This window comes from Alligator mississippiensis, chromosome 13 (genome assembly GCF_030867095.1).
Source record: "Alligator mississippiensis isolate rAllMis1 chromosome 13, rAllMis1, whole genome shotgun sequence".
Taxonomy (NCBI): Eukaryota; Metazoa; Chordata; order Crocodylia; family Alligatoridae; genus Alligator; species Alligator mississippiensis.
Window position 1 is genome coordinate 16,539,695 of NC_081836.1, and position 20,141 is coordinate 16,559,835.

At 47.6% G+C, this 20,141-nt stretch overlaps 1 long non-coding RNA gene across 3 annotated transcripts; it reads left to right on the forward strand.

Moving 5' to 3' along the window:
- Window positions 1-2,876: 2,876 nt before the first annotated feature.
- LOC109284690 (uncharacterized) lies at window positions 2,877-17,221 on the forward strand. Of its 3 annotated transcripts, XR_009456229.1 has the most exons (6): window positions 2,877-2,990; window positions 3,204-3,318; window positions 5,362-5,472; window positions 13,084-15,172; window positions 15,272-15,385; window positions 16,648-17,221. It is a non-coding gene; the product is annotated as an uncharacterized LOC109284690 (long non-coding RNA). The 3 variants fall into 3 exon arrangements; XR_009456228.1 differs by having other exon boundaries at window positions 5,362-15,172; XR_009456230.1 differs by having other exon boundaries at window positions 3,273-3,318; window positions 5,362-15,172.
- Window positions 17,222-20,141: the final 2,920 nt, after the last annotated feature.

The window sequence follows — 20,141 nt, forward strand, 5'->3', positions numbered from 1 at the left end:
GAAATAAGAGTTTGCATGAATGAAAATGCCATGACAGGCTGTCATCCCCATTTCTTCAAGCCTGTAAACCTTTGTGCCTGTACGGTGGGCTGCTCCTACCTAACAGGGTGCAGAACTGGATGCTGGACATGGACCATTCCTTTATCACTAGCTCAGTGGTATGATGGACCGTGTTCCTGAGGAACTCTGATAGTATTCCACCAACATCTTGGCATCTTTCCCTGCACCTTCAGACACGGTACATTCACATCAAGGTCATGATGATGTATCCCTTGTCCCAAAGATATTTGAGAAGAGAACAGGATGGATCACAAGTGTCAATGAGTTTTTGAAGTTTTGTACAAAGGCCTTCCCCTGACACTACCCACTGCTTTGTATGCATGAAACATTCAATGTTTGAATACACTGATTAGGCAGGTGCACTCCTTGCATGCAGGGAAAGTAAAAGTGGAAGTATTTACTGATATTTGTGCACTTGCATGAAAGGTACAGAGCAAATGAGATGTGGAACCTATAAAAGTGTAGAAGGTAACTGCTGATCATTCTGGATCATGGTGTATATGTGAGGTTACCAGGACCAGCAACATGTATGCCTTGGCAGGAACACAGAGGAGTGGAGGCTGCCCACACCTTCCATCTCTTCTTTAGGCCACTGAGACAGAATCCAAAGGCCAGACGGAGTCTGGAGCCTTGATGACTATAGTTATATATGTATCCAGGAATTGAATGCAGGTCTCCCGCATGGCAGACAAGGAGTCTACCACTGGACCACAACAGTATTACTACTGAGTTAAAATGAATTTTGTGCCCTGAACCTCAGGAGATCTCAGTACTGCTGCTGACAGCCAGACTGACAGATTCTGTCCTTGGCTTGCTGGGTGTAAGTCTGATGTACTTTAAGAGCTGCCCACACATTCATAGTGGGGCAAGGTAGAGGATTGGGTCTAGCATTTTTTTCAATAGATAATTTAATTCAGCATTATTTTTAAAAGGCTGCTTTTACTTGTCTGGAATCCAACCCCCCCCCCCCCCCAAACAAAATGCATCATGGTCACATCATGGCTAAGGAAATGCTGAAGGCCAATTAAGGCACATATTAAATTCTGTATTGTAGCCCATAGGATCAGTTATTGTACCATACTTTAATATTGCACTGTGCAAGTACAATGTTTTTGCTTTCTACAGTTTGCATGGCATATTGATGTTATTTAGAGGATTTTTTCCAGCTTTGTTTACAGTTTGTATGTTTTAGTCAGTTAATCTGAATCTGATTTGTCATAAAGTGCTAGGGATACTTTGTTAACTAGGCACTATAAAAGTTATTTATTATTATATTTTCAACTAAAATAAACATTACTTTATTTATTAATCACTTCTCAAATTCAAAAGGAAACATCTGCGTGGATTTGCAATTAAGTGGACTTAGGACTCAAGAGAGATTTCCCTAGTCTTTCTATAAATGGAGCCTGAGTTTATTCTGCATTTGTTTAATATTCCTGAATGCTAATAAGCCTTCTCCTTTGCTGTGAACCATTAGCTGTCATATCCCATATGGCTATTGCCTGCCTCTCACCAACAGGCTTTAATTACTCGGAAGAGATACTTTTTCTTTTTAAAACTTGTCAGAAAGCAAGTCTTTAGGGGCTTCCCTTTCTCCCACTGAAGCTTTATAACAAAAGATTTCATTAGCATTTGCTGGTGAAGAGCAGGGCCATTACTCACCTTTGGGGGCTGTTAAGATGGTCTCTCCCCTCTCTGAACTGAGAAAGACTTTTCTTTGGAGTTGGAAACCTCATTTTATAATGGTCACCATCCTGTAGAATGCTCTGCACTCCATAGCATGCCCTTCCCACCCTGACTTCAGTGCTCTCTGCAGGATCTGGGACTACAATGTCAAGTGGGAGTTCATTAGGTTTTCCACTGATAATTATATTCATTTTCCCGTTGGCTGTTTTTTAGGGATGCAATTGTTGAAGCTCGAATGCTGGCCAGGGCAACAGAGAAAGCGTTGGCTAGAGCAGCTTGCAAGGTGCAGTGGCAGAAGGCCAGAGATGCGGTCTAGTAGCAGGTGCCAAAGGGAGCTTTTCTTTTGTGGCTTACCCCAAAACCCCAAAGTGCTACAATGTATTTAATTTGGATCATACCCTAGCCTTTCCGTTTAATCCTGGCTTTTAATTATGGGCAAGGTTAATGGCTCTTGGCCAAGCTGCTATAAATGTCCTTATTTTTTATTCTAGGGCTGTCTTGCACTGTTGATGAACAGGGTTCTGTGTGGCAGGATGTTCCAATGTGTTTGCTAACAGGTTGGTAAAATGTTAGAGCAGATTTAACAGTCTCTGAGTCTGCAGCTCTTACATGCGAGTTAAAAGTGGGATTCTGTTCAAACCCTTGCCTTGTCGGGAATTCTACTCAGTTGGAAATATCCCTTTGCAGATTATGCAGATAGGAGGAAGAAAGGTCCTGGTTTTTCACCTGAAAGGCAAAAACGAAACCTGATGCCCAGCTTTGCCTTTCGCTGCAGACTGGGGGCCACACTTGATTTTTGGCCATTGATTTAATTTGGGCTCCACTGGGAATACTGAGAAGAATTTTGCCTGTGCATTTAATAGCTGACTTAACCAAGATATATAAAGAGAGGGTCAGTGCATCTGGGCTGGCTCCTGCTTTGCATTCAGTCAGTTATACTGAATGACTGGATGGTTTAGGGGAAAATATGCATAATTTCACCTCTGAGGGAGTGGTCTGCTCTTCCTACTGGATGGTTGGGATTATCTGATGAAGTTGTTGTTCCCATTGGATGAAATCTGGGTCTGCCTCCCCCTACCCCCCATTATCTCCCCCTCCCAAAAGCTGCTTTTGAATAGAAACTCGGGTGTTTGAGAGCCTGTGAGCACTGCAAGCACTTTGATACTTTGCACCTCTTCAACGGATGGTAGCTTCTTCAGATGGCTGTCGCTGCTATTTACAGTACCGGAGGGCTGGAGGATGGGGTAAATCTGGCACCTTGCAATCGTTTCTCTGTGACACAGCAAATTGGGCTTGTGGTGAGATAACATCATGTGGGAATGGGCAATTCAATGCTCTGCCAAGAATGTCTTCTCAAAAAGGCCCCTCTATAACTTTTGAGACTGAATTCTTGGAAGAGTGCCCCGATTTGTTTAAATGTTCATGATTAAAATAAATGTATTTAATTATCCACACAGATACTACTAGGAGTCCTCTAATTGCTCGTCTAATACTGGCTTTCAAACACCATTTCTTGCTTCTTTCAGCAGAAATAGGACTCCTCTCTCTCTAACATACAGCAGCTAGACAAAGGTAACAGGCTCTTTTTGTCAACTTCCATTTCTCAGTCTAACCCTAGGAGTGTGATTACTGCATTTCTTTGTAACAGCGTGCCTCTCCTGTTGTCTTGCTTTATAAATAATATTTGTCACCTTGAGCCCATTTTAAGTTCATTAGCTTTAGTTTCCATTCCTGTGTGACAGGACACAAGACTTCAATAGATCCCTTAATTCTAAGGAGGAGGAGGAAGATTAGTTAGTAATGCCTTTAAATACATGTCACCAACTGACTGAGTCTCATGCTATTGACAGCTATAAGACAGGCATTTTTTCCTTTCAGTCCAATGAGATTTGCCTTATATCAGGGCTATAGAGCTTCAGGGACCCTTGGAAAGTTGTTGTTCTACTGCTGGATGAGATATTAACTTAAGCTGTTGAATGGTAGCATAGGAGAGCAGAAGAAAGAGAGATCAATAAAAGATGCTTCTATGAAATTGAGTGTGGTCTTGCTAGAGGGAGCAAAACCATCCCGATCAAAGAATTTATCTTGCTGACAAACTGAAAGTGCAATCAATTCTACACCACTCAGAAGTGAGTCAACCTGCTGATATAATTCTTCTACTATGCACCCAGCGTGACACCTGCAGAATATAAATTAACTTTAAAACATGGGGGATAGGCAGATGCTATGGATAAAAGTCTTTTTTACATGAGCTTGAATGATAAAAAAGTCACTTTGATTTTTAGCTCCATTCATGATTTAGTGTCTGTATAGGTCTTTCCAGAAAGGTAGTTCCCATTTTACTATTGCCATTAAAATGAAGATTTTGGGATGGGCCAACCTTGGAAGATTCAGAAGTGGTTTTGGTTCAGAGAAGCAGAGGAATATCCTCTTAGAAATCTTTGGCATTTGTCCTGTGGATCTGGACATGAGCTTGAAACAGGGTGTCTCGATAGAGTGCTTTATGTTCATTCACTGTGGTATATTAACTATAGCACGGGAAGGAAGGAAGAATAAGCTAACATTTCAGAATATATTTAAAACTTGAAAGCAGACATAAGTAGAAGACAATGAGATTTGTACAATACCAAGTTCTAGGGAAAAGGAGGGGGTGAGTTATTATATAGAGGTGAAGAAACACAAAAGCTTAACATCATCAGAAACACTAAGGAACTGTCAGAGACTGAAAGAAGAGAACACAAGACTTCTATGGACAGTGATTTGCATTATGGTAGCACTATTGGTAGAACTTTAATATCTGTCTTTATGTATAATTTCAGGGGGTTGGATATATCTTTAAATGTCAAATTTGTTATTTTGTAAATTGGGTTTATAAATAAATAAAGTTAACCCCCGCACCTCAGGACTGGGCATCAGACTATTGGGAATTGTGGCACAAACCAAAACTCATGTCTTTGTGTAGGCCACTTAAACTGCCTGGGTGTATCTACATGTGCAATTGGTGTGCCTCAATAAACTCTGGTGCAGTTCATACCTGAGTCAGCTTCTCCCAGATACAGTGCACCTGGGACTGCAGCTGTTGGAGCTGGGGTGCAGCAGCCCCGGGCTGGCAGCAGGTTCAGAGGGTCAGCCCTGGGCTCTGGATGGCAGCAGAGGTTAGTGGAGGGGCTGCCCTGGTGCACAAGAGTGCCCAAAGGGCAAAGCCGTGTGGCTCTATATAATAACTATATAATAACTGCTGTGGTCCCAGTCACTGTCCATATGTGCTTTTTGTGCAGTAAATGAGTCCATCATAAGATAGTACTCTCCCAACTACCTTACGGCCAAGTGATTTAATTTACTGAGCCCTAATGCCAGCGCACGTGTAGATAATGATGCATTGCTGTGGAGCTAGTTAGTAAACTGCTCAGTAAAGCGCATGTGTAGATGCACCCTCTGTGCCTCAGGTTTTCCCTTGCTGGGCTGCTGGAGGGTTTTATTCATCAATGTCTGAAGTGCTTGGAGAAGGCTCTGTTACAATGCAAAGAAAGTACAACTTTGATTTCTGGTGTGGCCATGTCTGCTCATAGCATGGACTGCCCCAGCACAGGCTTCTTCTTATGCTGTATTTTCTAGTTCCAGTTTCTTACCTGGACCTGGGAAACCAAGTCTCATCAGATCATATCAACAATTGAGGAGAGGCTTGGTTTGGACAGGAATCTACAAACCACTTCATGCTGGGGAGTGGTGAGTACAGAAGGCTTCTGTTCTGTCTGAACAAGCTCAGCAGGAGGTTAATGGGATGGGTTAATGTGCTAATTGGATCTTTCAGTGTTGGCTCAGTTGCCGGTGTGAGGACTCATATGGTGACAAGGAACTCACACAGAATTTGGCCCCTTGGTCAGAGGTGGTCCTTCTCTGGCTCCAAACACAGTGGCACATTACTTGGCTCCTGAACTTTTATAGTGCACCCTGGATTTCAGCCCAGAAGGCAACACTTGGCTGACCCCAGCATCCCCTTAAAGGAAAAGTCTTGGTCTGAGCCACTGCTGCTGGGCTGCAATAGTGACTCAAGTCACAGCTAACATGAAATGAGTGTAATTTTTTGTGAATTCCTTGGGCCCAACAGTGCCAGCTGGCTTCTGTGGGGAGAGTGCAATGATGCTCTTGGCACTGGCTTTCTTCAGTACAGATACTGCATGAGTATATGGGAAGAGATAGCTGTCCACGGTGCCAGAAGTCCCTGGCACTGCTGCCACCAGTAAATGAGTCTCACCGTGTATTCTTGGGACAACTCCCTGACAAACAGGAGAAGAGGACACTGTGCTATTAGAATGCAGATGAACTTTAAGAAGGAGGAAAAAAACCCAGCTTGGGTTTCCATTAGGGCCTAGTTGCCCAAATCTCCTTTCCTTGTGATATGAGCCAGCTAGATTGCATGCTAACCTCCAAGGGTCGGGTTTGCATCCTGCGTCCCCAGTGCTTATATACCCTTCTCTCTCAAGGATTCAGATTATCCCACTTCCCCTTTTCTACAGGACAATGTACATGCCGATTTTACTGCAAAGAGAAATCAGTATCACATTCCCTCCCTTGGTTGCAAGGGTTTCAGTGATTTTGGCTCACTTTTCAGCTTGGACTGTTTATTGTACCACAGGGGCAACTGGCTATTTTAGTATTTGAATTCTGCTCCTTGCCAGCCCACAAGGTCACATCCCTTAGTGATTTCAAGTAGGGATTTCATGCTTGCTTCCTTGCACTGCTTTTGTACTTCTCTGTCCTTTCCAGAACCAGAGTAAAAAATGTCATTATACTTCTTGCACTGTGCCCAGTTCATTTGGGAAAGACTCAGCTGAAGTTATTGGTGCTGTGCTGATTTATACTGCCTGAAGATCTTTCCCAGTGTTCATGTTGAGAAATTAGTTGTATTTTTTCCTCAGAATGTGTCTGGCAACTGTCTGAAGGTTAAAAACAATAACTAACCAATATAAAAGTCAATTATTTGAATCAGAAACTTTGGGAGTTGGCTGCTTTCATCTTCAGAGAATTCTCTTGCCACTCACACAAAAATGAAGATTGATGGAGACATAGCAGATGAACAAATGAGAGACATGTAACAAACTGAATGCCACACCTGCATTGTATGATCTTTACATGATGGACTATTATACACACTGTATATCTGATGACAGGAGACGAATATTTCACTCTGGACTGGAAGCAAGGTGTCTGTCTCCATTTCTGCTTGGAGAAAAGAATTCCCTTTTCTGACGGAAACTTGTGAACCTATGTTGTTTGCAAGCCTTATGCAGACAAAATATTACACAACTGCAGAACAAGCTTAGGAGAAAAGCACTGTCACCCACTGTTTGAGCAATCCTTTAATATTTCCTAGCCAGCTCACAGAATTTAAATTATATTCATTAAGCAAAATATCATGAATTGGAAAAAAAAGAAAAAAGAAAAAACCCAACAGTGCTGGAGGCAAAGAATGAGAGTCTGAGCTTGTTGTTTGAACAAGTTGAAGGACAGATGCAAACGAAGTTAGATCAAAATCATTAACAACTGACAGCTCAGTATTCAGCTTTCAGTGTCTCTGCATGTCAAACAAATATATTTTATTGGATTTTTTTTAAGTTGAAAACTTGTGAAACAAGGCACTCCATGTGGGGAAGCTTTATGTGCCAATCCTGCAGTCCAAGAAGCTGGTATAAGAAGAGGGAGTTCCCACTTTTATATAGAAAATCATAGGGGTTAGGGTCACAAGTCAGTGGACCAAAGGAGGGAACAGGTAAAAGGTAAAGAAACGTCAACACATAAATATACTCAGTGCCTTAGCTTCCCTTACCCCCCAACCTCTGGAAATGTCCTCAAACCACCCTTTAGTCTCTAGAGCACTCAAACCGCAGCCTGCAGCAACCCCCAGTCTGAGTCCAGCTCCTTTAGCCCCCAGTCCTGGTGACCGAGCCAGTGAGATCTCCAGCTTCACTGCGCGCTCCTCTGTGCGGGGCTGACCAGGCTCCACGTGCACCCTGCTTTCTCTTCCCCTTACTCCAGCCTCAAAGTTTCTTCTTCCTTTTCTCCTTGCCTCCCCAAGTCCCTGGGGGTTTCTGGGATTGCAGTCCAAATTAACAGTCAGAATAGCTCTGCAGACTGTCCCCGGTTCCTCCTGCTGGTACATGCGTTACATTCACATTACACTTGTTTACCTCCAGCATGCTCAGTCTCTTTTTTGGCCACCATCTGTTTTCAGAAGAGGGTTTGCAAGCTCTCTGCAAATTGTGAATAAGTAATTAAAACACCAAAACCAACCAGCCCATCAGCACATTAAAGAGACACCCAAGATAAATTATCCTTACTTTTATCTTCTCCCTAATTAAGCTTTAAAATATCACTAATCCATCATAGTTGGTTAAAAGAAAAAAAGGCCCTTTTCCAGAGCATTATGTTTTGATAATCAGCTGATCTGTTTTCTCTCCATCTTCAGGGTCTATCAAGTGCTAAGTTGTTGTTTAGGAACATGGTTTTCTTCACATAGACCGTGCACCAGGCTTCCCAAAGTGCCATGTGTCATCTGACATTAGAAATGAGATGGGTTTTTTATAATCTGACAGCCTCCTTAGGGACCACCATTATAAATGAGGCAGTTTTAGCCAGTACTCAAAACTTAATACATTTGCTAATAATAAATATATTAATGCCTTTAGTGCTTGAGAGAGAGGGGGAGACCTCAAGATATGAAGATGGCTTAATTACAAAGAAATCACTTTTGATGGATGGTAACATGCAGCCTGCACTTTAAAACCAACTAGGCAACTTGACCTGGAGGCTGTCATTTACAGTGGAGTTTTTTTTCTTTGCCTCAGCAATCTTGTATGGGTTGTATCACTTTGCTCAAACGCGCTCATTATCCCCCATCTTCTGCATCCTATGAAACCTTCCCACTAATCAAAGGTTTTATAGGAAAATGAAAGATGCTTCTAGCCTACCATTCTTCCAGTACATTACTGTCAGCATTGAAATTCACCATTGAGCAAGCAGTCAGCATGAGGCCCCAACACTACTTAAATCCTATTTGAAGGGATTAACTGGGATTTAAGGCTAAGGTTTTCATGGGAGTCTAAGGTTGTGACTACTCTGCAGTCACTGCTGGGGCTGCAGCATAGATCAGCTGTATCAAAGCTAGCTTTAAACTAGCTGCTGTGGGTACCAGCAGTAACAGAGATCAGCCTGGGCTGCGAGCCCTGCCTGAGAAGTAGGGTAACTATGTGCACTGAGATTCATGTTGCTACAGCTATACTGTTAGTGTACCCAAGCCAGCTGGCAGCCGCTTTGGCTCTGGTATAGATGTACCCTACATTGATTACATTCCTGAAATGCATGGACTGATGTTGAATTTGGGTGTCTAACTCTGGTAGGGCCTTTAAAGGACTCAGCCAACATGGCACCTTGGCTTTCTGCTGGTTTTGCTGCACCGCAATCCAACAAGTCCTTTGAGGTGCTTCATGCAATACAACTAGCCCCCTGGTGCAACACGGCATATCAATGACACCAACCTTTTGGAAGAGTTTACATCACTGACAGCACAAGCACTCAGGATTATCCAGGCATATGGACTCCCTTGCACTGGCTTGTTACCTTTCTGCAAACCTCTGTGCCTGTATGCAAGCAATGCTGACTGTGATCATACCCCCAGGATGCATTTCCCCATAGCAGACTCATCTGGCATAATAAAGGACAGTGGGACATGGTTCTCTTTTTCCTCCTCCGGTGTTAAGGTTACACATTTTTTCTCAGGTTTACATTGTGGCTCTTTGAGCAGGCAAAGCCCAGTGGACTTGCTTGCTTGGACCCTGGGGATCTGCTTGGACTTGCTTAGACCCTGGGAATCTGCTTAGGTACCAGATTACTGCTATCTTGATCTCTAATTCAACAGAAAATCCAGCATGCACATAAGTGTTCTACCAAATCATTCACTAAGTGCTGTAGCCAGCAGGCCTCTCATCCTCATCCTTCTTAGAGGGACACCGCATGTGATTTCATATTTATTGATATATTATACACTACACATGTTTGTTGGTACAGGCAGGACAAAGCAGCATGCTTTGCACTTGGATTGAAAAGTGGCTATTGTTAGACCATTATGACCATATATTTCAACATTACGTATTGATATACTGTGTTCTAGAGGAACAGGTGCAGTTATTTTCTGGAAAGGTATATCATGGCAGTTCCTTTTGGAGTGCTACTAACTGTGACTTTGTGGCTTTTTCCATATTGATTTTAACTTTATCTAAAAGGAAAAGAAAAAAAATCGTTCAAATATTCACTCCCTTTTGAAACATAGAACTCCTTGTGGTCTATGCTATCATGGACTAATACAGACCCTGAAAAGTTGCTACCTTTGAAAACTGATCACCCAAACTTAAAATGCATCTGAGAACTAACAAACAGGGTACATCTACATGAGATTTGTTACTGCACATTAGCACAGTTTACTGCATAGTAAGCATGCATGTCTAAGCGGGATTAGTTACTGCACAGTAGTGCATGTGTAGATGTGACCTGGGAGCAAATTTGTTTTTGCTCCCTCAGCTATAAAAGCCTGAAGACATTCTGTGCCCTGGGGGACACAACACAGACAGCCCTGGGCACTGCAGGCCATGTGTGTCCCTTTGAACAGGCCAAAGTCTATATGTGCCTGCCTGCCAGCACCCCAGCGCTGCTGCTTGGCACTGCACTGCTGTGTGTGGCTGCCAGGGCAGTGCCGTCAGGGCTGGTTGGGTGCTAAAGGGTGCTGAAAGCTTCTGCAGCCCCTGGTCAGCCCTGTCAGTCTTCCAGGGCCACCTGCAGGCAGCTTCTGGGCAGCAGAACCAGCCCCACCTGCCTGTAGCACACCTCCAGCAGCCTGCCCTGCACCTGCAGGTGCTGTGGGACATTGCCTCTGCCACGCAGCTGCCAATCCCATGCTGTGCCCCTGTGCTGCTGGGTGCTGCTGGCAGCTGCCTAGGGCCCACAACACTGGAACAGCTGTGCAGAGGCCCAGAGAGCTGACGCAGGACCCAGCATGGCAGTCCACATGCCTGTGCCCTCCACCCAGGGCCCCAACTGAAGCCAGGAGGATACTGGTGACCTTGTGGTGCTCTGGTGTGGGCAGAGGTGTTGCACCATTTTGAGCAGGGCAGGTGTTCCAATGCCCACATTTATGAGCCCCTATCAGGCCAGATGAGGGAGTGAAAGCATGACTGGTTGGTGCAGTAATGATACATAAAGGTCAAGGCTTTGGGGGCACAGTGGGTCATCATGACCAACCATAATCGTCAGTCCAGCCGTGCTCACAAGACCATGCCCTTTATGTGGCAACTGATGGCCATTCTGATGCCTGGGACCCAGGCCACAGCCATGCAGTTTACACCAGAACCCCTGCCCTGGCCTGGCACCTCTGGTGAAATGTCAGGGGAGGAGGGACCCGTGGGTGTGCAGGGGCCTGTCCCACCCAGATCCCTGTCTGCAGTTTCCACCAGCAGCTCAGGGAGCTCTGGCCAGTACCTGCCTTGCCAGCTGCATAGACCCAGGGCCAAACATGAGGTGTGGCTGGCCATGACGCTGCCAGCAGTGCCAGGTTCTCCCTGGGGGGGAGCCCCTGGCTGGGTGCCTACATGGTGCACCCTACAGGCCAGTAAACAGGAGGAATTGGCACTCCTTCTGGCTGATGAGGAATTCGACTTGATTAGGTTGACAGAGACTTGGTGGGATGATACACATGACTGGGCAGTGAATACTGAAGGTTACAGGCTTTATAGGAAGGATCAGATTGGGAAGAAGGGAGAAGGAGTGGCCCTCTACATGAAAGAGCAGTACCCCCTCCCTGCAAGTCATGTTTGACAACAGGGAAGGTTCCCTTGAGACCCTCTGGGTCAGGCTACAAGGGGGACCAGCACAGGGAGACCTGATGGTGGGAGTCTACTACAAGCCCAAGAGGAAGAAAGTGATTGAGCATTCTCAGGAGAACTGACAGAGGCAGCTAGCACTTGAGACATGATTGTCATGGGTGATTTTAACTACCCAGACATCTATTGGAAAGACCATTCAGCCGCCTCCAACAAGTCAGCCAACTTCTTGGCAACAACAGATGATCTGTTTCTGACACAGGCTGTGGAAGGGCCTACTAGGGGAAAAGCCACTCTGGATTTAGTGTTGACTAAACGGGAGGACATCATAGGCGACCTGAGGATTGGTGGTACCCTGGGCAACAGTAACACAACCTGATAAGGTTCACCATCCACCGTAAGACTGGGAAGTTAGTCACCAGAACAGAAGTCCTAAATTTCAAGACGGCAGATTTTGACAAACTCAAGAGGCTCATTGGAGAGGCCTTCTGCAATGGGCAACTGAATGATTTGGGAGTGCAGAAACGATGGTGCTTCCTTGAGGAGGCAATTCTCACAACTCAAAAACAGGCCATTCCCATGCAGGCAAAAAGCTGGAAAGGAGACAGGAGACCTGCTTGGCTCACCAGGGATATTAGGGACCTATTGAAAAAGAAAAAATAAGTATATATACAATGGAGGAATGGTACAGCAACCAGGGAGGAATATACCTGTATTGCCAGGGCCTGCAGATACAAGACATGGAAAGCTAAGGCAGGCATGGAGATCAAACTGGGCAACTGGTATAAAAGACAACAAAAAGTCCTTCTATGGATACATAGGGAGCAACAAAAAATCAGGCTGCACTCTGGGACCCATTCTGGACACCCAGGGGCAGCCCACAGTCAATGCTTACAAAAAGGCAGAGCTCCTAAATACATACTTTGGTATTCCTGAAATCCAGCAGGGCTGCTCAGCTGGACAGAGGCCCAGGGAATAGGGGGACGGCAACAGCCTACATGAAATCAGCCCAGAACTGGTGAGGGATCTTCTACAATGCTTTGACATTTTCAAGTCTGCTGGGCCAGACAACCTGCATGCGAGAGTCCTGAAAGAACTGGTCAAACTTATAGCAGCACCACTAGCCAAGCTGTTTGAAGAGTCATAGAACTCAGGAGTGGTCCTGGAAGAGGGCCAGTGTTGTGCCCATCTTTAAAAAAGGGAAGAAGGATGACCCTGCAAACTACAGACTGGTCAGTCTGATCTCAGTCCTGGGTAAAATTTTTGAAAAGTTGCTTAAGGAGGCCATCAACTACAAGCTGATAACAGGTGGGATGCTAAAAGGCAACCAGCTTGGCTTTGTCAAGGCTAGATCATACTTGATGAATCTTGTGTCCTACAGCCAGGTAACTAACCACCTGGCTGAGGGACATGAGGTTGATGTCATCTACTTAGACTTCAGTAAAGCCTTTGACTCTGTCTCCCACAGGATTCTCTCTAACAAACTGGAGAGTACCAGGCTGGACCAGTCTACAGTGAGGTGGGTGGACAACTGGCTTAGCTGCTGCTTCCAGAGAGTGGTGATCAATGAGATGGCCTCATACTGGAGGGCCATCTCCAGTGGTGTCCCCCAGGGATCGGTGCTTGGACCTGTGCTATTTAATATATTAATTAATTACTTGGATGAGGGGGTGATAAGCTCAATGATTAAGGTCGTGGATGATACCAAGCTGTGCGGAAATGTGGGCAAACCAGAGGATAGGGCAAAGATCCAGGATGACCTTGACAGACTGAAATGGGCAGAATGAAATCAGATGAGGTTTAACAGGGAAAAGTGCAAGGTCCTTTTCCTGGGCAGGAAAATTCCTCACCACAACTACACAATGGGTGATGATCCACTGGCTGGCACATCATTTAAATCGAGACCTGGGGGTCACGATTGACTGGAAGATGAATATGAGCCAACAGTGTGATGAGGCTTCCAGAAAGGCAAATAAAACTCTGGCATGCATCAGCCGATGTGTAGCCAATAAATCCAGGGAGGTACTGGGCCTGTTCAGTCTGAGTAAGAGAAGGCTGAGAGGTAAGATGATAGCTGCCTACAAGTACATAAGGGGGAGCATCAAGAACTAGGAGAGCAACTATTCAGGATGGCACCTCAAGGGAGGAAGAGGACCAATAGACATAAACTAATAGAGGGTAAATTCAGGATGGACACAAGGAAAAACTTCTTCTCTGTAAGAGTCACCAGAATCTGAAACACACTCCCAGCAGAGGTGGTGCAGTCACCCTCCTTGGAGGTGTTCAAGATGAGGCTATGGCTACACCAGGGGCCGGGGCTCTCCCTTGTGGGAGTGGGGAGTAGGGAGCAGGGCACCCGGCTGAGGCAGAGGTGGCAGTGGATCCTGGGAAGGTAATTGGGGGGTGAAGGCAGGGAGGACCTGGCACAGATGTGGAGGATCCGGAGGGGCATCCCCTTGGAGCCCTCTCAACTGAGCCAGCATAGAGCCGCACTCCCAAGCCATGCACAAACAGAGCATGTAAATAGGCGCACCCTGTAAGGGCACACTGGCGTTTGCGCTGGCATTTGCACAGGCAGGTAAGCAGGAGGAGCCAGGAGGAAGTTTTCAGCAACGGAAAAAAGAAGGCACCACACACTACAGCAATGGTAAGGACGTGGAGTGCTGCTATGGACCCTGCCCAGGGGGCGTTGCCTACCCGGGGCTTCTCTGAGGCCTCCACCCAGATGGGACCCATGGGGGAGCTGGCAACACCCTGCCCCCCTGCTTGTGGGGGTTGCCCTGCATGGCTGGGGGGGCAGGAAGCGGGGGACCCTCAACCTGTCCCACATGTGCCTTCTTCAGGCCTTGGAGGGGCAGGTGAGGGAGCTGCAGGTAGAGGCTAGCAGGCTGAGGGGGATCAGGGATGTAGAGGATGAAACTGATGGGTATTTCCGTTCTCTGCAGACCCAAGCTCCAAATGGAGAAGCACCCCAGGAGGTGCTCTCCACAGTGGAATAGCAGAAGGTTCCCTCCAGAGCCAGGGCTGCTTGCAGCAGCACAGTATCAGCTCCCCCAGTCCAGCTGGGGAACAGGTATGAGGCCCTGGCAATATTGGAGGAAGAGGAAGGAGAGGAGGAAACACTTGGAGAGGAGACCACTCCACGCACAGCACAGACTGAAGGAGGCCAGAACACCCAAAAGAAGAGATGCTGGGTGCTCGTCATAGGTGACTCCATTCTGAGACGGATGGAGGAGCCCATCTGTTGCCCTGATTCCATAACACGTGAGGTCTCCTGTCTGCCCGGAGCTCAGATTCAGGACATGACAGAGATGCTCCTGGACCTTATCTGGCCCACTGATTATTACCCTATGGTCCTATTCCATGTGGGCACTAACGATGCAGCCGGGAACAGTCCAGATCACCTCATGAAGGATTACAAGGTTCTGGGGGCCAAGCTGAAGTAAACAGGGGCACAGGCGGTCTTCTCATCTGTTCTCCCAGTGAGCAGATGTGGACGATGCCATGAGACCTGCATTAGGGAGGTCAACTTGTGGCTCTGGAACTGGTGTTATGAGGTGGGCTTTGGACCACGACCCATACTTCCAAACAAGAGACATGCTCGGGTGGGATGGGCTTCATCTCTCCCCCAAAGGTAAGCCTGTGTTCTTTTTCAGGTTGGCTGATCTCCTCCAGCGGGCTTTAAACTAGGTTCGTTGGGGGAAGGGGAGGACGAGGATGGAGGGATCCATGGAACACTGAACCATGAGATACCCACAAGATCAGCCCAGGTAAGTATCAAAGAACCTATCAGACAGCAGTATAAGGGGGTTCCAGGGGCAGCCACCAGGGGAATTAAGTGTATATATACAAATGCCAAGAGCATGGGAAACAAGCAGGAGGAACTAGAACTCTTGCTTGCGAGAAATAATTTTGATCTAGTGGGACTAACTGAAACCTGGTGGGACTCTACTCATGACTGGGTGGTAGGAATAGAGTGCTATAGGTTGTATAGGAGAGATAGAGGAGGGAAAAAAGGTGGGGGGAGTTGCTGTCTATGTCAGAGAACAGTACACATCTTCCCTAATCTAATTGGGATCAGATGGACAAGCAGAGACTCTGTGGGTTAGGATCCAAGGGGGCCAGGGGGAAAGGAACCTGGTGGTGGGGGTCTACTACAGGCCTCTAAACCAGGAGGGTGATCTAGAGTGGGTATTTTCCAGGCAGCTGTCAGAGGCTGTGCGGTCTAGAGATATGGTAGTCATGGGGGACCTTAATTACCCAGACATATGCTTGGAGGAACAGTCCACTACATCTAACTGCTCATGCAGGTTCTTAACCTGTATCCATGACCTCCACCTAACACAGGAGGTAAGGAGTCCCACCAGGGGTAATGCCTTGCTCAACTTCGTGTTGGCCACAGGGGATGACCCAGTGGGGGACCTGCAGATTCCAGGCAACTTAGGGGACAGTGATCACCAAATGATAAAATTCACTATCCAGAGAAGTGCAGGCATTATACCCAGCAGGACACAGGTGCTAAACTTTAAAAAGGTTGACTTTAATAGGCTCAGGGGACTGGTTAGCAGGGTACTAGGAACCAAGAGCCTAGATGCTTTGGGAGTCCAGGATGGGTGGTCATTCCTCAAGGAAACCATCCTCTGGGCTCAGAGTGAGACAATCCCATGGCAGAGGAAAGGGGACAAGGGGGCCAGGAAGCCCCTTTGGCTAACCAGGGTCATCCAGGATACCTTAAGGGAAAAAAAAAGAAGCATACAGGAAGTGGAAGCAGGGGGTAGCTAGCAAGGAGGAGTACACTTCTTTGGCCCATGCCTGCAGGGAGTCAGTCAGGAAGGCCAAGACAACTCTAGAACTCAGGCTAGCATCAGGGAGCAAGGACAATAAAAAAGTCCTTCTCTAGGTATGTTGGGAACAAAAAGAGGGTGCAGGGTAGCATAGGACCACTACAGGATGGGCAGGGAGGCTTAGTGATGGATAGCAAGGACAAGGCAGAGCTCTTCAATGAGTTTTTTGCCTCTGTCTTCTTAAACAGGAACCTAGACGAACCCTCAATATGCATCACGGACACCAACAAGGGGAACATAAGCTGACCAACTGTCAGTGCCAACACAGTAAAAAGACACTTGGAGGGACTGGATGTGTTCAAATCTCCAGGACCAGAGGGACTCCATCCATGGGTATTGAAAGAATTAGTGAATGTCATAGCTGAACCACTGGCAAGGATATATGAGCAATCATGGTGCTCAGGTCAGGTCCTGGAGGACTGGAAGAGGGCCAGTGTCGCCCCAATCTTTAAGAAGGGGAGGAAAGAGGATCCGGGGAACTATAGACCAGTCAGCCTTACCTCTATCCCTGGGAAAATCCTAGAAAAAATTATCAAGGAACACATCTATGGGAGCCCACTGGCTAATGCGATGTGGAGGGGTAACCAACATGGGTTTATAACAAGCAGGTCCTGCCTGACTAACCTAGTTTATTTTTACGATAAGACCACCAAATGTTTAGATGCAGGAGTCGAGGCGGATGTTATCTATCTGGACTTCAAGACGGCCTTTGACACAGTATCCCATACCATCCTTATAAATAAACTTAGGAGATTTGCCTTGGATGATTATATGGTAGACTGGGTAGCAAACTGGCTCAAGGGTCACACTCAGAGAGTGGTGGTGGATGGGTCGGTGTCAACATGAAAAAATGTGTGCAGTGGAGTCCTTCGGGCTCAGTTCTGGGGCCGATGCTGTTCAACATCTTTATCAGTGATCTGGATGAGGGGGTAGGAAGCACCCTGTCCAAATTCGCGGATTACACAAGAGGAACCAGATCCAGGCTGACCTAGACAGGTTGGGAAAGTGGGCAGAGAGCAACAAGATGTAATTCAATAAGGACAAGTGCAAGGTGCTGCATCTGGGGAGAAAGAACTGTCATCATACCTATAGGCTGGGGGCGACCTTCTCAGCACCACTGAGGCAGAAAGAGATCTTGGAGTCACTGTTGACTCCAGGATGAACATGAGTCGTCAGTGTGATGAAGTAGTCAGCAGAGCCAATCGCACCTTGTCGTGCATCTGTAGGTGCTTCACAAACAGGTCCAGGGAAGTGATTCTCCCTCTCTATGCGTCACTGGTCAGGCCGCAGCTGGAGTACTGTGTCCAGTTCTGGATGCCTCAGTTCAAGTGGGATGCGGACAACCTGGAGAGGGTCCAAAGACGAGCCACTCATCTGATTAAGGCCTGCAGGGAAGGTCCTATGAGGAAAGGCTAAGGGACCTCAACCTTTTCAGCCTCTGCAAGAGAAGATTGAGGGGGACCTTGTGGTGGCATACAAATTCATAAGGGGAGAGCAACATGAAGTAGGCAATGATCTGTTTACCAGGGCACCCCCCTGGAACAATAAGGAACAATGGCCATAAGCTACTGGAGAGAAGGTTTAGGCTGGACATTAGAAAAACGTTCTTCATGGTGAGGGTTGCCAGGATCTTGAATGGGCTTCCAAAGGAGGTGGTGCTCGCTCCATCCTTGGGGGTCTTCAAGAGGAGACTGGACAGGCACCTGGCTGGGATCACATGACCCCAGGTTTGGTGACTCTTTTCTTGCCTTCCAGGGGCAGGGGGTTGGACTAGATGGCCCACTGAGGCCCTTTCAGACCCTAGAATCTATGAGTCTATAACACTCCAATTCCAGGCCAGGCAGTGCACAGTCCCTGGCACAGAGCATCTTATTTCTGAAATGTTGTAAACTCTCACAAAAAAGTTTGTCTCTCATGGCTCTGCAGTGCTTGTACCTGGATGCAGAGGAGAGACCACAGTTGGCAGCAGGGGTGCCAGCTCATTCACCACCACCCACTGCTGTGGGCCAAGCTCCTAGCCCTGGAGAAAGAGCAAATCCTGGTCCTACAGGAGCAAAACAGCATCCTGGGCTGGGCAGTAAAGACCATGGATGATGAGCATTGGGTGATGGACACTGTTCAGGGCCTGCTGGTCTTGTTCATGTTTGCTGCTGTCCAGCTCCCATCCCTAGCCCTGCAAGCCCCTGGCAGCCACCCACTGCCCTGCAGCAGGCCCCCACTTGGGTTTGGGAGGAGGTCCTGAGGTGTCTTTAGCTGGCAGGAGCCCCTGTCCCAGCCCCTGACCTGAGTCCAGTGCCCACCTGCCTGGGCCCACATCTCCCACTTGCCCTGGCTCCACATGGGTATAGAGCTGGAGCTGTCAGCAGTGAGGCCAGGACCACACGATGGCCCTGCTGGCCGTGGAAAGTACCTGGTGGAGGGGGGGTCCAGTAGTTGCGGTCACCCCTGGGCAAGCCCCCCACCTGCTGTACTCGCTACATCACCTGGACCTGCAGGGGAATGTCCAGAGGCCAGGGTTTTGGCTGCCTGCTCCTAGGCTCTGCCCCCTAGGCACCCCCACTCCAAAGCCCCCCCCCCCACCTCTAGGACACCAGAAAAAATACTTTGTAAATAGTTTGCACAGGGAAGAGGGTTTTTTTTGTTGGTGGGTGGGGAGGGTGGTGGTGGGGGCTCTGTGTGTTGGGGAGGGAGAGGGGATCTATGTGTGTTGGGTAGGAGGGGTCTGTTTCATGTGAGGGAAATAAAGACTTGTTCTTCTGACCTGCGTGCAGTGAGCTTGGTGCTGGGGGCAGGTGGGGGGAGGGGGGAGGATTCTGTGGGTTGTGGAGCAGGGGGACTAGAGCAGGGAGTGCTGGAGGAGGTGGTCAGCTAGGGCTGAAGCTAATGGAGCAGATCCCAGAAGGTGGCCCAGGTCACGTGGAAGCCATCCAGCCACTGCTCCTTGTCCCAGTGTGCTGAATGACATGCAGCCATCAGTCCTTGCTGATGCAGCAGGCCCAGAGATGGTGGGTCTGGAGGCCCAGGAAGGCAATGGCAGCCGCAGCGATGGCACTGTGGAGCCTCTCATTGGTGTCCCTGGTGGCAGCAGCAGTGGCCCTGGGATGGAGGTTGGCGGCCAGGTAGGCGGTCACTGGTCAAAAGGGTGCTGGGTAGAGTGAGACAGCTGTGGGCTAGGTGGTGGTTGGTGCAGCGGGCCAACAGAGTGATCACAGCAGTCAGCAGGAGCCTGGGGCATAGGTCATCACTGCCAGGGTGAGGTGCTGGAGCAGCCATAACGCAGGGAGGTAGAGTGGCCATGGAGAAAGCTGCTGTGTGTTGTCTCTGAACTGGGCGCACTGCTCCTGGGCAACGAAGAAGCTATCCAGAGAGCAGTAAGTGCGCCTGGCTTTTTAAGAGGGCTGGCAGATGTTGGCAGCTGCAGCTGGAGCCTAGAGCTCCCTCCGGTGGCTGCAGGGGCCGGATGCAAAACTGCTCCCTAATCTCTGCATGTGTAGATGCGTTCCTGAAAACCCTTACTCTGGCTTAATTTATACCAGGGTAAATTGAGGCCAGACTAAATCCATGTATAGACGTGCCCTCAAAAGAACCCTTCTTCACTGACATCTTTAAGTTTTGCAGGTTACGCTCTTTATTTTTTATTTAAAAAAATTAGATATGTTTCTTACTTTTCTCCTTTAGCAAA